Source organism: Toxorhynchites rutilus, chromosome 2 (assembly GCF_029784135.1).
Source record: "Toxorhynchites rutilus septentrionalis strain SRP chromosome 2, ASM2978413v1, whole genome shotgun sequence".
NCBI lineage: Eukaryota > Metazoa > Arthropoda > Insecta > Diptera > Culicidae > Toxorhynchites > Toxorhynchites rutilus.
In genome coordinates, this window is record NC_073745.1 from 320,183,239 (window position 1) to 320,195,883 (window position 12,645).

Consider the following 12,645-nt stretch of genomic DNA (forward strand, 5'->3'; position numbering starts at 1 on the left):
AACCACCGACTCGATGGCCTCTAGCCCGAATTGTTGAACTCCATCCGGGTCAAGATGGAATAACACGCGTGGTCACACTACGCACACCGACAGGGGAGTTCAAAAGAGCTTGTACCAAACTATGTTTGCTGTCATCAATGGACGATGACCTTCACCATCAAGAAGAATGAATTAGGAATATCCATGGAGGATCCTAGTGTTTTATAAAATTAAGAAAAATTTAATTATATTTGTGAAATTAATCACTTCAGGTGGCCGGTCTATGTTGCGTTAGAATTAACAATAAATGGTACAGCAATTTTTATGGCAACTTCCTTCCAACCTTCATTGGAAACTTTGTTAAGTTTAGAAGTAGGCTGAGCGATTATTGCTTTGCAACGCTCTCTTGAACCTCAGCCGTTGAACTGACCGGTCACAATTTAGAGTGAACTAAATAAAATAAGTTTGTGAAATTTCCATCGTGTCCTCATTTGGAAAGAAGGTTAATCCCAGCCAGAAGCCGTTTCTACACCTACAACCTATCCCAGACGAATCAGGTCGCTTGTCTGCTCTCAGCCACCACAGCAAGAAACCATGCTAATCTTTTATTTTATTCAGCCAAGTGTCAGTTTATGCTATTCCTAAATCAAGCTTGTTGTCTAGTGAACCTGTTTACGATCAATACGGTGCTCCTATGAGTAATAGATAATGGTACTCAGTACCAAACAAAGTAGTCACCCACACAAGACAACGCACAGTGCGTTGAATGCATAGGAATGTGGGATTAAAATCATAACAGCAGAATTTAGTCATTGTAACACTTCGGTGTGATGGAAAAGATTGTTCATAAGTAATAGAAAATGAGTCGGGACTTTATTCGTACCTTCTCCCGACTCATGTCCAATCACTGTTCGTTAGATGCGCTACTCTTTCGTTTCAATTTTGCCAGTAGCAATCTCTGTGTTTGTGGCCAGAGTTACCACGACATCGAGCACGTTGTTTGGTCGTGCGAGGTGTATCTTGTTGCCAGATCGAATTTAGAAAACTCCCTTCGGACCCGAGGTAGACAGCCCAATGTACCGGTGAGAGATGTGTTGGCTCGGTTAGACCTCGATTACATGTCCCTAATATATGTTTTCCTTAAAACTATCCATCTTCGTGTGTGATTGTCCGTACACCCTTATCCTCTCCTTTTTTTTTCCTTCGCGAGCGACTGTTTACCTTCTGACTAACTATAGAATAAGCTGAAATGTATATACATGATAGATATAATAATAGATTTAAGAATTGAGTATGATGAGCGTGAGTGTGAATGCGAGTGTGAACATTGTACAATATCCTTATATCCCCTCCTTTTCCAAAAGAAACTATGTCACCCTTCTAATCTCGAGTCGACCGCGAGTAATCGGTTTCCTACTTTATTAACCCTAGATTTAAGGAAACATGTTGATATATACTAATAAAAGTATAGCTAAGAGTTCGGCTCCTTTAAACCTATGTAACTGAGCCTGTAAAAATAAATGACTTAAATAAAAAAAAAAAAAGTAATAGAACTACTGTTTGCATGAATGTCTCATGTTATTTGAATAATCGCATATGTTTATCAAGCGACAAAATCTTTGTTCATCTAAAGTGAAAAGTTCCGATGATTTCGGATACGCAAAAATTATTATTTCAGTAACTTCTGGTTTGAATTATATTGAAATAGTTGTTTTTAAGGAGTAGAATAATTGTTTGCATAGATGTATTATGTCATCTGTTTGTTAAAAGTGAAAAGTGCTGATCTTTTCGGATACACATTGCTGGCCTTGATTACACATTTATTGTATCAATGGCGAAAGTGTCTCATATTAAACGGAAAATAAAAACAAAATTATGTATTGATTATCCTCATATGATTTACTCTTGGAGACTGTTTCGAAAGATTTCATTCGAAGACGAACTATAAAATATAATTTTCATATAAAAAACGTCACATTGTTAAGTTAATACATATACGGTTAATAATACATTTCACAGAACAAAATTTAAAAAATGTTAATCTTGAATGTATCATTGTTTTTTCAAGGAAAAATAATTCCGACCAGTATGACACCCATGCCCAAATTTAATACGACCGCAAAGGGGTAATAATGTTTCTACAGTAATTATTAGTCAAATTCAGCAAGTTTGTCTTGCTAAGTACAAGATCTCAGAGTGTACTTCGAAGCGAAATCCTGCAGCAATCTTTCAAGATTGCTGCAGGATTTCGGAATCAAGAAAAAAGTTCGAATTAGAATAAGGCGCGAATGATCGATCAAACGAAACAAACGTTGTCGTATGCGAGTTTGATGGAGTTAGATTACATTTGATGATAGATTTTAGATAGGGTACGAACTTTGAACGGTGAGTTGCGTTTCGAAGTGCTAGACAGCGTTACTGTCAAACAGAAAAAAAAGTGCTGGATGTTGTATGAAATGTAAATGATTAAAGGTGAACATTAGGGTGGCAATGGATGTATGGAAAAATTTCGTCATCGAATTTCAAAAACCGACCATGTACATTTTGTTTATTTCCCAAAAAAATGATCTGTGCAAAGTATCAGCTCAATCGGACATGATTTAGGGATGCCTCAAAGCGCTTAAAGTTTTCAAGAGGGGAAAAGGAAATTTAGGAAATCGAATTTTTTTCCCAAAAGGTCAATTTTCGGCCAAAATTTTTTTTCGAGATGATACCAGATCTCGACATTTCATGCATTTTTAAGTCATTTGGCGTCCACAAAAAAAAACGATTTTCCAAATTTCCTTTACTCCCCCCCCCCCCTTGGAAGATTTTCGAGGATGAAAAAATCAAAACTTTGAGCGCGTTGAGGCACCCCTAAATCATGTCCGATTGAGCTGAAACTTTGCACGGGTCATTTTCTTGAGCCAATACACAAAATGTTCATGGTCGGTTTTGGAAATTTGACATGACCATTTTCGCTGCCACCCTAGTGTACATCCAGATAGTTTCTCATCAACTCTTAGCCAAATTACATGTCCAACGTTCTTAAAACACAATTTTCCCAAGAAATAATCCACAAATTTTGCTATGCAGATCCTTTCGCAGAACAGCAGAACCGAATCGACTATGTGGTGGCGACAGCAATAGCAGCCGATTTTCACCTCAGTTTTCAACCAAAGAACACAGGTCTCAGCGCCGTAAATTATTTACTTCACGTGCTGCACATTGCCGCTACTTTTAACCCGGAACAATGCTCGAGAATAAAACGAAAATTAAATGGTCGATGGGAAAAAAGTTACCAATAAGCCCGAACACACATTTAAATTCACACAAGGTCTGTCCCAACGAAAAAAAAACCAAAATCCTCTTTTTTATATCGTGTATTACTTTAAAAAGCAACGAATTTTTTGAAATTATTCTTTAGTAGAAACTTCTGGTGGCCCTGAATAGAGACGTTTTATGGAAGCAGCTAAAATGGTAGATTCAGGAAAGGGCCTGGCCAGGTATGGAAGTTAAAAGTGTCCCCAAACCAAATCACCCGCTCTATGGAAAATATTGTAAAGGGTACTAAATAAGATATTTTGATAATTTTTTTGAACCCCTTTGAGGTAACATAGGCAACCTCCTTTGTTGCCTCATAGGCATCTATGGTAATCTATAGATACTTTTCAATTTTTTGCACGCCATTCTCGATAGCTTCGAGATAAAAATTTGAGAAAAAATACTGAGAGTGTTTAAGAAGCACTGTGTATGATTTTTTTTCATCCCGTCTGCTTATTTATATTATTAGGCTTATCTAACAATTCAGCTGTAACAGAGCCGAATTTATTGTGTACATTTTTCTCATGTTGTGTATTACACAGTAGGCATTTAGGCGTAAGAATATCTCATCGATACACATTTTTATCTAATACAACATTAGCCGTCTAGGCGTTAGAATATACTTATTCTATCGATACACAACACATGTCACATTTTTTGGCGTAAGAATATTCCTATTGTTCTAATGTTCACAGTTGGACGCAGCGGGACTGTTGATATAAGGCTTCCATTGGTGTGTTTATAAATGCAGCAGATCGATCGTATGTGGAGTGAGAGGCTGGTATCACCATCACATGATAATTGATGCATGGACATAGTAGCTAGAATAACACACAAAGATGGTCAGTTGAGGGCCTTGAGTTATAAGCTCATGATTGTTCGTTAAGTAGCGGACACGCAACCAATTAGGCTACGAAGACCCCTCACTGTGTGTGATGTATCGAGAAGTATCTTAAAAAAAGATTTCATCAGATTTTGATTTTTTTAGAATTTTGAGATCCATTACAGGTTGAGTAAAGGGTGTGTCACATCAAATTGCATCACGGAAAAAACGCTGTAGAAATTTAATTTTTAGGAATTATATTTTCAGCTTTTGCTTATAATCAGATAAGAGTGTATAGATCACGTTGGCCATGCTTCACTGTAAATTTTTCGTAAATTTGGAAAAATGTCGTCGAACGAAAAAGAGCGTCGTGAATTAATCCTGTGCACTCATTTCGAGAATCCGGAGTTGTCACATCGGGACATCGGTAAGATGCTGGGAATCGTCCAATCCACGGTCAGCAGAGTACTAAAACGCTACTTCGAGAACCTAACCATCGACCGGAAGGTGAAGAACGGCAAAAATGGATGCTCCGTCAGTGAAAAAGATCACAAGTAGTTAAACAGTTTAGACGTGATCCGAGAAGTTCGGTCCGGGATGTCGCCAATAAGCTGAATTTGTCAAGTTCATTCGTCCAGCGGACCAAACAGCGGGAGGGCCTGCGTACATACAAGGTTCAGAAGGCTCCTAACCGCGACGAAAGGCAAAAAATGGTGGGGAAGACGCGAGCCCGGAAGCTGTACACCGAAATGCTGACGAAGCCGCATTGCCTGGTAATGGACGACGAAACCTACGTCAAAGCGGACTTTCGTCAGCTGCCGGGCCTGTTGTTCTTCTCCGCAGAGGACAATTCCATTCAGCGTTCCGGAGGAGATTCGCAAGCAGAAACTATCCAAGTTTGCCAAAACGTACATGGTGTGGCAAGCGATCTGCTCTTGCGGAAGGCGGAGCGCCCCCTTCGTGATGACCGGCACGGTAAACGGGCAGGTTTACCTTAAGGAGTGCCTACAGAAGCGCTTACTACCACTATTGAAGCAGCACGAGGGCCCGACCATCTTCTGGCCGGATCTCGCTTCGTGCCACTATTCAAAGGACGTGTTGGAGTGGTACGAAGCCAACGGGGTCACCTTCGTGCCAAAGGAAATGAACCCGCCCAACGCACCGGAGCTTCGCCCAATAGAGAAATATTGGGCGATTATGAAGCAGGCCCTCCGGAAGAACCCAAAAGTTGTCAAATCGGAGGCGGACTTCAAGAAAAATGGATTTCTGTTAAAAAAAACTACAACCTGACGTTGTACAGAACCTTATGGACGGGGTAAAGAGGAGGGTGCGAGCATACGGGCTTGAGCTCGAAGTATGAATAAAACGAAAATGCCAAAAGTTGTTTAATAGTTTTTATTTTACTGTCTAAAATTTTCAAAAGGATCGGTCTACTGGGCGAATTTCTACAGCGTTTTTTCCGTGATGCAATTTGATGTGACACACCCTTTATAAAGTACACCGGGGCAAGTTGAAACAATTTTTTCGAAGTTCAACTTGAAAGTTATCTTAAAAAATCACTAAATCACTAAATTGAAATCTGTTTACAGCATATACAAGGTATAACAAGTGACTTTCGATATAAAAATAGGGATTAAAACTGGATGTTTCAAAAAATATCAGTTTTGGAAATGTTTAGTTTTCATATTCATTTTTCCAACTTGCCCGTAGAGCGGGGTAAGTTGAAACGCGGAACTATCATGAGTTTAATGAGCGGTTTTTCTTCTAAAAGTATCTAAAACTAATTTATGAAACACTAAATTGAAGGAATTACATATAAACAGGGTTTTGGTACACGTGAGACGTGGGGGAGTAGTCTAATACACACGAAATGGACACTACATACTAGGAATTTATATACGAAACAATAACATCAGGAAAACAATTTTGAACGCTTACATGTCAGAGTAGAGTCACTTGAAACGGCCACTAATGAGATTTATGGGATCATTCAAATATTCCAATATTACGTACGACACTCAAAAGGGAGGAGGGGATAGATTGTGGAAACTTGTTTAGAAATAAATCCAACTAAATCTGAATATTTTTATGCAAATGACCATTTGTTACATGTTAAGTAAAGAGGAGAGAGTCTAAAATAGTATAAAAATTGCGTTACGTAATATTTGAACGACCCCTAGTTGCAAAATTAACAATTTTTACTTCTATCATGTCTGTGTATTCAAAAATTATGTAGAACATACTGAGGAATGAAATATGAATGATTCATATTTTTTTAATTTATCATCATTCATTCATACAGCAATCACCAACAAATAAAGTCCGGCATCTGCATCAATGTTTGAAAAAACCGATTTTCATTGGTTTCAACTTACCCCAGGGTTGAAAAAAACAGGGGGTGTGTTAAAATGCTCAGAGCTATACGGAAAAAGATTTTTCAGTTTAGTTTTCAAAATCACTACACTTGATTATCCCTATTAGATTATCTGACGTGCAATTCTGGCAATATTTTTGAAAAAATCAGTGTTTTCGGACCGATTGAGTCAGCGCGCAAAATGTTTGCTTTGATTTCACGAAACAAGAAAAAGTAAACAAAGGCGCGGATTACGTTAAAGCATTCCAATATTCTGGTAATGGCTGTCATAAGATCGGTTGAAAGATAATGTTAACTATATATATTTTTATCACGTAAATCTATCATTTCTAGTGGAAGTTATGAAGTTACCCCGGTGTACCTTATATTTAAATACGTATATCTAATTGTTTGTGAATTTATTATATGTTTTGATATTGATGATATTTCTTCAGAATATTTCGAATTTACTGCGCGGTACAAAAATCTATATGAATAAAACCGATTTGGTATCCGTTCTTCACGATTTAACTCAAGAACGGAGCAACGGATTTGAACAGCCAGTATCAAGATTGACGTGTCTCAGTCTGCGTCAGGTGTACATGTCAAGAAAGAAATTATATGCTGCGAATATAGATTGCGCACAGAAAAATAATTTTCGGGGAACGTGAGTGTTCGAAATTATTCAATTCAGAAATGCAATTGTGGGTGGGACTAGCATCTAAGAAATTTTCAATATTTTTTATTTCCATTTTTGTGTGATTTTCTAGCATTTTTTAAATTTTCCTAAAATCATTTATTGTATTGTATTCGTATATTCGTAAAAAGAGCCCCAAATCTTTTCACCAGCGCTATAAAAAGTATTGTTGCAAATTAAGATCATTTTCCTGAATTGGTTCACTATAGGAGCTATGGCTATAAATGTTGTTTTTTTATTTTCACGACACTCTCAATAGCTTGGAAAAAAATTTAAAATAAATAAAAAAAAACTCATATTCGATCAAAGTATAATCATTGTATCTTACTATGATAAAATTACCATCGAAAAATCAAATTTTTTAGGTATTTAGGAATTCTTTTCACACGAAATTTAATAATTCTATAAATAGAACAGATGTTGATATGTTTAGTCTTTTGAATTTAAATTTACGATTTTATTAATCATCGATTTCATAAAAATAAAAAAAATGCGAACGGTGAAAATTAGGAAAACATTTTAAAATAATTGATTTACTGAAAGCTGATGTTACTTCTCCTCAGTCTTTTGGGAAAGATGCGGAAGCTTTGTTGGGAGATGCTCATGCAGTCCGGGCCTGACTTCAAGTGGATACCCCCTATTAGTGACTTTTTTGCTCAGATTGTGGAAAATAATTAAGTATTATTTTTTTTACAAATTTTGTTACATTCGTCCGTGTATTTTAAATGTTTATTATCACACAATTTTCCCCGCTCACAATTTGAAATATTCTATGTTTCGAGTTTTGATTTCACAACTCTATGTTCACTAAATATGTAAGACATTTTGGCGAATTTCTACCAGGAATTTTTGTTATTAAGGAAAATACTTTATTTATCATCTAAATTTATAAAAACCAAAATTTTATGGCAGTTTTATACAAATATTTCTTTTATAAATCAATAGAAAAGTTAATCGATGGAGCCTTGAGTGTAAAATTGAACGCATTTTCGCTCGATGCCCTCCATCAAAGTCTTTACAGTGTCATCCGGTACCAGTTTCTCAGTTTTTTCCATTTTCTTAACATGTCCTTCTCGTCTTTGACTGTCTTCTTGCTCTTCCGAAGTTCCCGCTTCATTATTGCCCAGTACTGCTCCACTGGGCGCAGCTCCGGACAGTTTGGCGGGTTCATAGCGGAGCTTCGTCGTGCCGCTGCAAGAACGTCAAAAAGCGCTTCTCGAGGCACTCAGATTTGTAGATCTCGCCATTTACTGTGCCCTTTGTCACGAAAGGTCTGCTCAGTTCGCAAGAGCAGATGGCCTGCCAAACGAGATATTTGGAGGCGAACTTCGATATTTTCTTCTTCTTAAATTTGTCGTCCACATCGAACTTGCTCTTGCCGGTGAAAAACTCCAATCCCGGAATTTGCTTGAAATCGGCTTTTATATACGTTTCGTCGTCCATCACACAGCAGCCATATTTTGTCAGCATCTTCTCGTAGAGCTTCCGTGCCCGAGTTTTAGCCGTCGATTGTTGCCGCTTATCGCGGTTTGGGAAGTTCTGTACCTTGTATGTATCTAGTCCAGCTCTCTTCTTTACATTCTGGATGTACCTCTGCGACATGCCGATCTTTTTAGCCAAATCACGGCTTGAGACGTTGGGATTTGCTTTAATCAACCGCTTCACCTTTCCCTCCGTCTTTTTGTTCTCCGGTCCCGATTTTCTTCCAACTCCTTTGTCGTGGTCCAACGTCAACCGCCCCTGGAACCGCTTCAACACTCTGGAGACGGTTGAATGGTGAATGTTCAACATTTTTCCCAACTGCCGGTGCGACAGGTCAGGAAATTCCAGGTGTTTGGAAAGAATTTTTTTCTCTCGACTCGCGTTGGTTCACCTCCATTTTCGTTGAATCGAAAAACACGACTTCGAGTTTGACAGCATGTAGACAATACACATCAATGAGAAAGTGTGCAGAATATTGTTGATTTTTACTCAATGGTAAAAAAGTTATGCCCTGTTGAATGAGTCGCAATAATTTCGTGTTCGCCCTTTATGTCTCTTCTGAATCAATTAACTTTTTCCAACGCAAAATCCATTTTTATAGATGTATTCGAGAATTGTCTTAAAATAGTACGTTCAATACTCGATACATTATGAAAAAATCATGAATATGAAAAAACAAGTGCGAACACAGCAGTACTGTGTCTCAGAACTTAAATTAATAATTTCAAAATTTAAAATATTTAAAAAATTACCACAAAACCTTCAATAATTCGAAAATAAAACACATACTTTAATTTAAAAAAAATATTTTCTATATATTTTTTATAATTTGTCGTGGTACACCATAATAGTCGTACTTTCAGTATTTTCTCGAATATTCATTTCCAAACCTATTGAGTATGGCGTGAGAAAAAGAAAAACTACGTTTTTGACTACAACTCTTATAGTGAACCATATAGGTTTTCGAAAAATTTACTAAATTTTTCTAGTTTGATACCTACTACAACATTTTCCATAGCGCTGGTAATAAGATTTGGAGGCACTTTTCACGAACACATTAATACAATACAGTTATAGATTATAGACGATAACAAAATATCTGAAAATGAACAAAATAGATTTTTTTAAATGATTGAATATTTTCGCGACACGCAGTTCTCGAAATTTTATGAAAAAAATCCTCATACGAACATATTTGAACAAAAATTAAACCAGTACTAAGTCTCAAATTTTTACACAAGCGCACCAAGTCTTGAAATTCTAAAAAAAATATCAAAATTTTATAAATATATATTTTGTAGTATCGCGCAACACTGTTAAAATTCTGGAAAAAAATCACACACATCTAGAAAAGACGTAGAAACACATTTAAATACGAATTAGAGTAGTAGTGAATCTCTAAGTCTTCCGAATTTTTTTTTTTTTGAATATTTCAAGATTTTTTTTAGTGCTTAAATTTTTGATGATTTTTTTAATAATATTTCTCGATACACCATTATAAGATGCACTTTCAGCCAACCGACCGAATTGTTATTTCAAAATTTTTACAAAATAGAGTGCTTGAGATTACACCCATTGCACGCAGTCACTTTGGAGTTCGGGTGGTGAAATTCGAAACTGTGGTCTGGTGGACGAATACGGATGAGGCGGTAGAATCTGGTGGGTGTGATTTATTGTTATCCCTGGAACCACAAAAATGCATTAGAACAAAGAGAAGCATCTCCCCTTACGTAACGCAATTCCTATCTCTAACACACAGTAAGGACGCAACCTCGAACTTCCTCCCCTCGGCCCCCCTCTCGCGTTACGTAATTCGTGCACGACGCCTTCTTAAATACTCCCATAGTTTTTGTCTATGCAACGTTGACTGAAAGACATGGCCTAGAGCTTTCAGAAAGATCATCAACCTTGATCTGCATATCAGCTCTTCGCTGGGTCAGCAAGGCAACGTCGTCGGCTAGCTAAAGGTCGTTCAGTTGTTCCACGGCTAAAGAATTTCATTGTAATCCTTGGCTCCAGTTATAATATCACCCATCACGATAAGACAGAGTAACAGTAACGGTATGTATGATACTTTTGTATTTTCGAACGGGTACTCGTTTATATATAGATTTGTGTGATTTCAATAGCCTGTTTGAAAGCAATTTTAAACCCTATTGAAACAAGTTTTTGGATCAATAAGTAACAAGCAATATAACGCGTAGACATTTTATCATTCGAATGAAGTGTTTATCATACCATTCCAGTTGTTTATGAGGTATGAACGCTCAAGATATTGTTGGTCCGGTGTAACGATCTCGTTTTCGACACTTTGCACTTACATCTCGCATAGAAATGAAAGACGTAGTCCTCCGTCAAAATGTACTTCCAGAAGTGAAAATAAAAACCTTCACCACCACTATCATACCACTGGGATGAAGATCGATTCCTTCCCTGTAGGGATTAAACGATGAACACGATACCAGTGTAGAGCGAGGGGTAGGACTGTTGGAGACAGCAAACTCAATTCCCACCCTGCATCCCTGCACAGCCGATGGGGAACCCTCGGGAGCCTGGGAAAGGCAAATGACATCTTTGTTTTGTTGCATTGTTATTCACATTCAACCACGTGCTTCTGATTCTGATTCCTTCCCGTCCGTCTGGAAAAGTTGAATGCAGCGCAATTTTCCGAGAAATTATGTGAGGGATGATGTCTAGAATTGGATTTTTTTCTCACTCTCCTCTGTGTATTTTCTGTCTGTCAATTTCCGCCACTTAAGTGCCAATCACTGACGCCATGGAGGCGATTCTGTTCTCTTTATGTTCGTCCCCTTCCATGTAGGAATGTAGGAAGCTGACCAGACTAATTTTTAACTAAGACAGTTTTAGAGATCTTGATAGAGCTGGGGTTAAAAACAAATTCGACGTGAAGAATTGTTTTTTTTTGACGTAGAACTACGTCTTTCATTAAGGGTGCCAAATCAGAAAACAAGTCACGTTTTAATGAAATAAAGTTAACGTTGATAACTATTTTTGCCGCGAACGGATTTTAGCGATTTACATACCAAACGAATCGGAAATTCCCTAAGATTTGTTTGATATGCTATACATTAGAATCCCCTGGTTTGTAAATGGTTAAAATTCATGAAAACTTTAGGCGTTTCAATTTTTCCATACATTTGTTCTGTCCATTTGTGTGCTTTCCCGAACAGAGCTGTCTATAACGAGCAACTTATCGACGACCAACGAAGGGGAAATCGTAGGATTTGAAGTCGCCGTGAACAAAGGAAAAGTAGAAGAATGAAGGGGAATATTTGTCTTGAGTGTAAACAGTGGATCTCGCTGAGGCAAACTTTTATTCGGCATCGGACTGTTGAGCAATCCAGTTCACTTAGCTTTCACTGCGCTTCGATCTAAGATTGGACCCCACCAGTGGTAATCCAACTTGGATATCGTCGTTTGCTTTTTCTGTTCGTTATTCGTGTTTTTCTTCCCGCGTCATAAATTAGACGTTTCGCGTAGTGTGTGATGAGCAAGAAGAAGAGGGAGGCAGGCTCTAGCCCTGCAAAAAACGAACGCATTGCCAGGGGCAATGAAATTTCGAGGCAAGCGTCATCTAATGATGCACGCGATGTTGGTGTAGTGAAAAGCGCTCGCACTGAACCGAGCCTTCGCAAGTGTGACAACGCATCGAACAACAGCAAAATAGGCGATTTCGGCGCGTCGGTCGAAAATGTAAACGGCTTCTTTGGTGCCTTTGAGAATGCATTAATGCATTAAACTGACGTTATGGCGAAGCAGGCGTTAAGGTTATGCTCCAAAAAATATTTGGGGAATACCAAGCATCTTGAATGTCTTACTGAAATGTTATAAGTTATTTAGGTTCGCGTGCCAGTCGCAAAACTGCCTTCAACTAAGATTGCATTTGCGCTAATATTGATCATAATGAAGCATTGCTACTGTTTTCGAGGTTGTTGATATTAACAAACAGAGTTTATTTCGCTTGTTTAGTCACCAAGAAAGTAAATG

General features: G+C 37.7%; 1 protein-coding gene across 24 annotated transcripts in view; it reads right to left on the minus strand.

Moving 5' to 3' along the window:
* LOC129771300 (potassium voltage-gated channel subfamily KQT member 1) overlaps window positions 1–12,645 on the minus strand; it is a 1,095,885-nt gene that overhangs the window by 820,604 nt on the left and 262,636 nt on the right. The window lies entirely within an intron of this gene.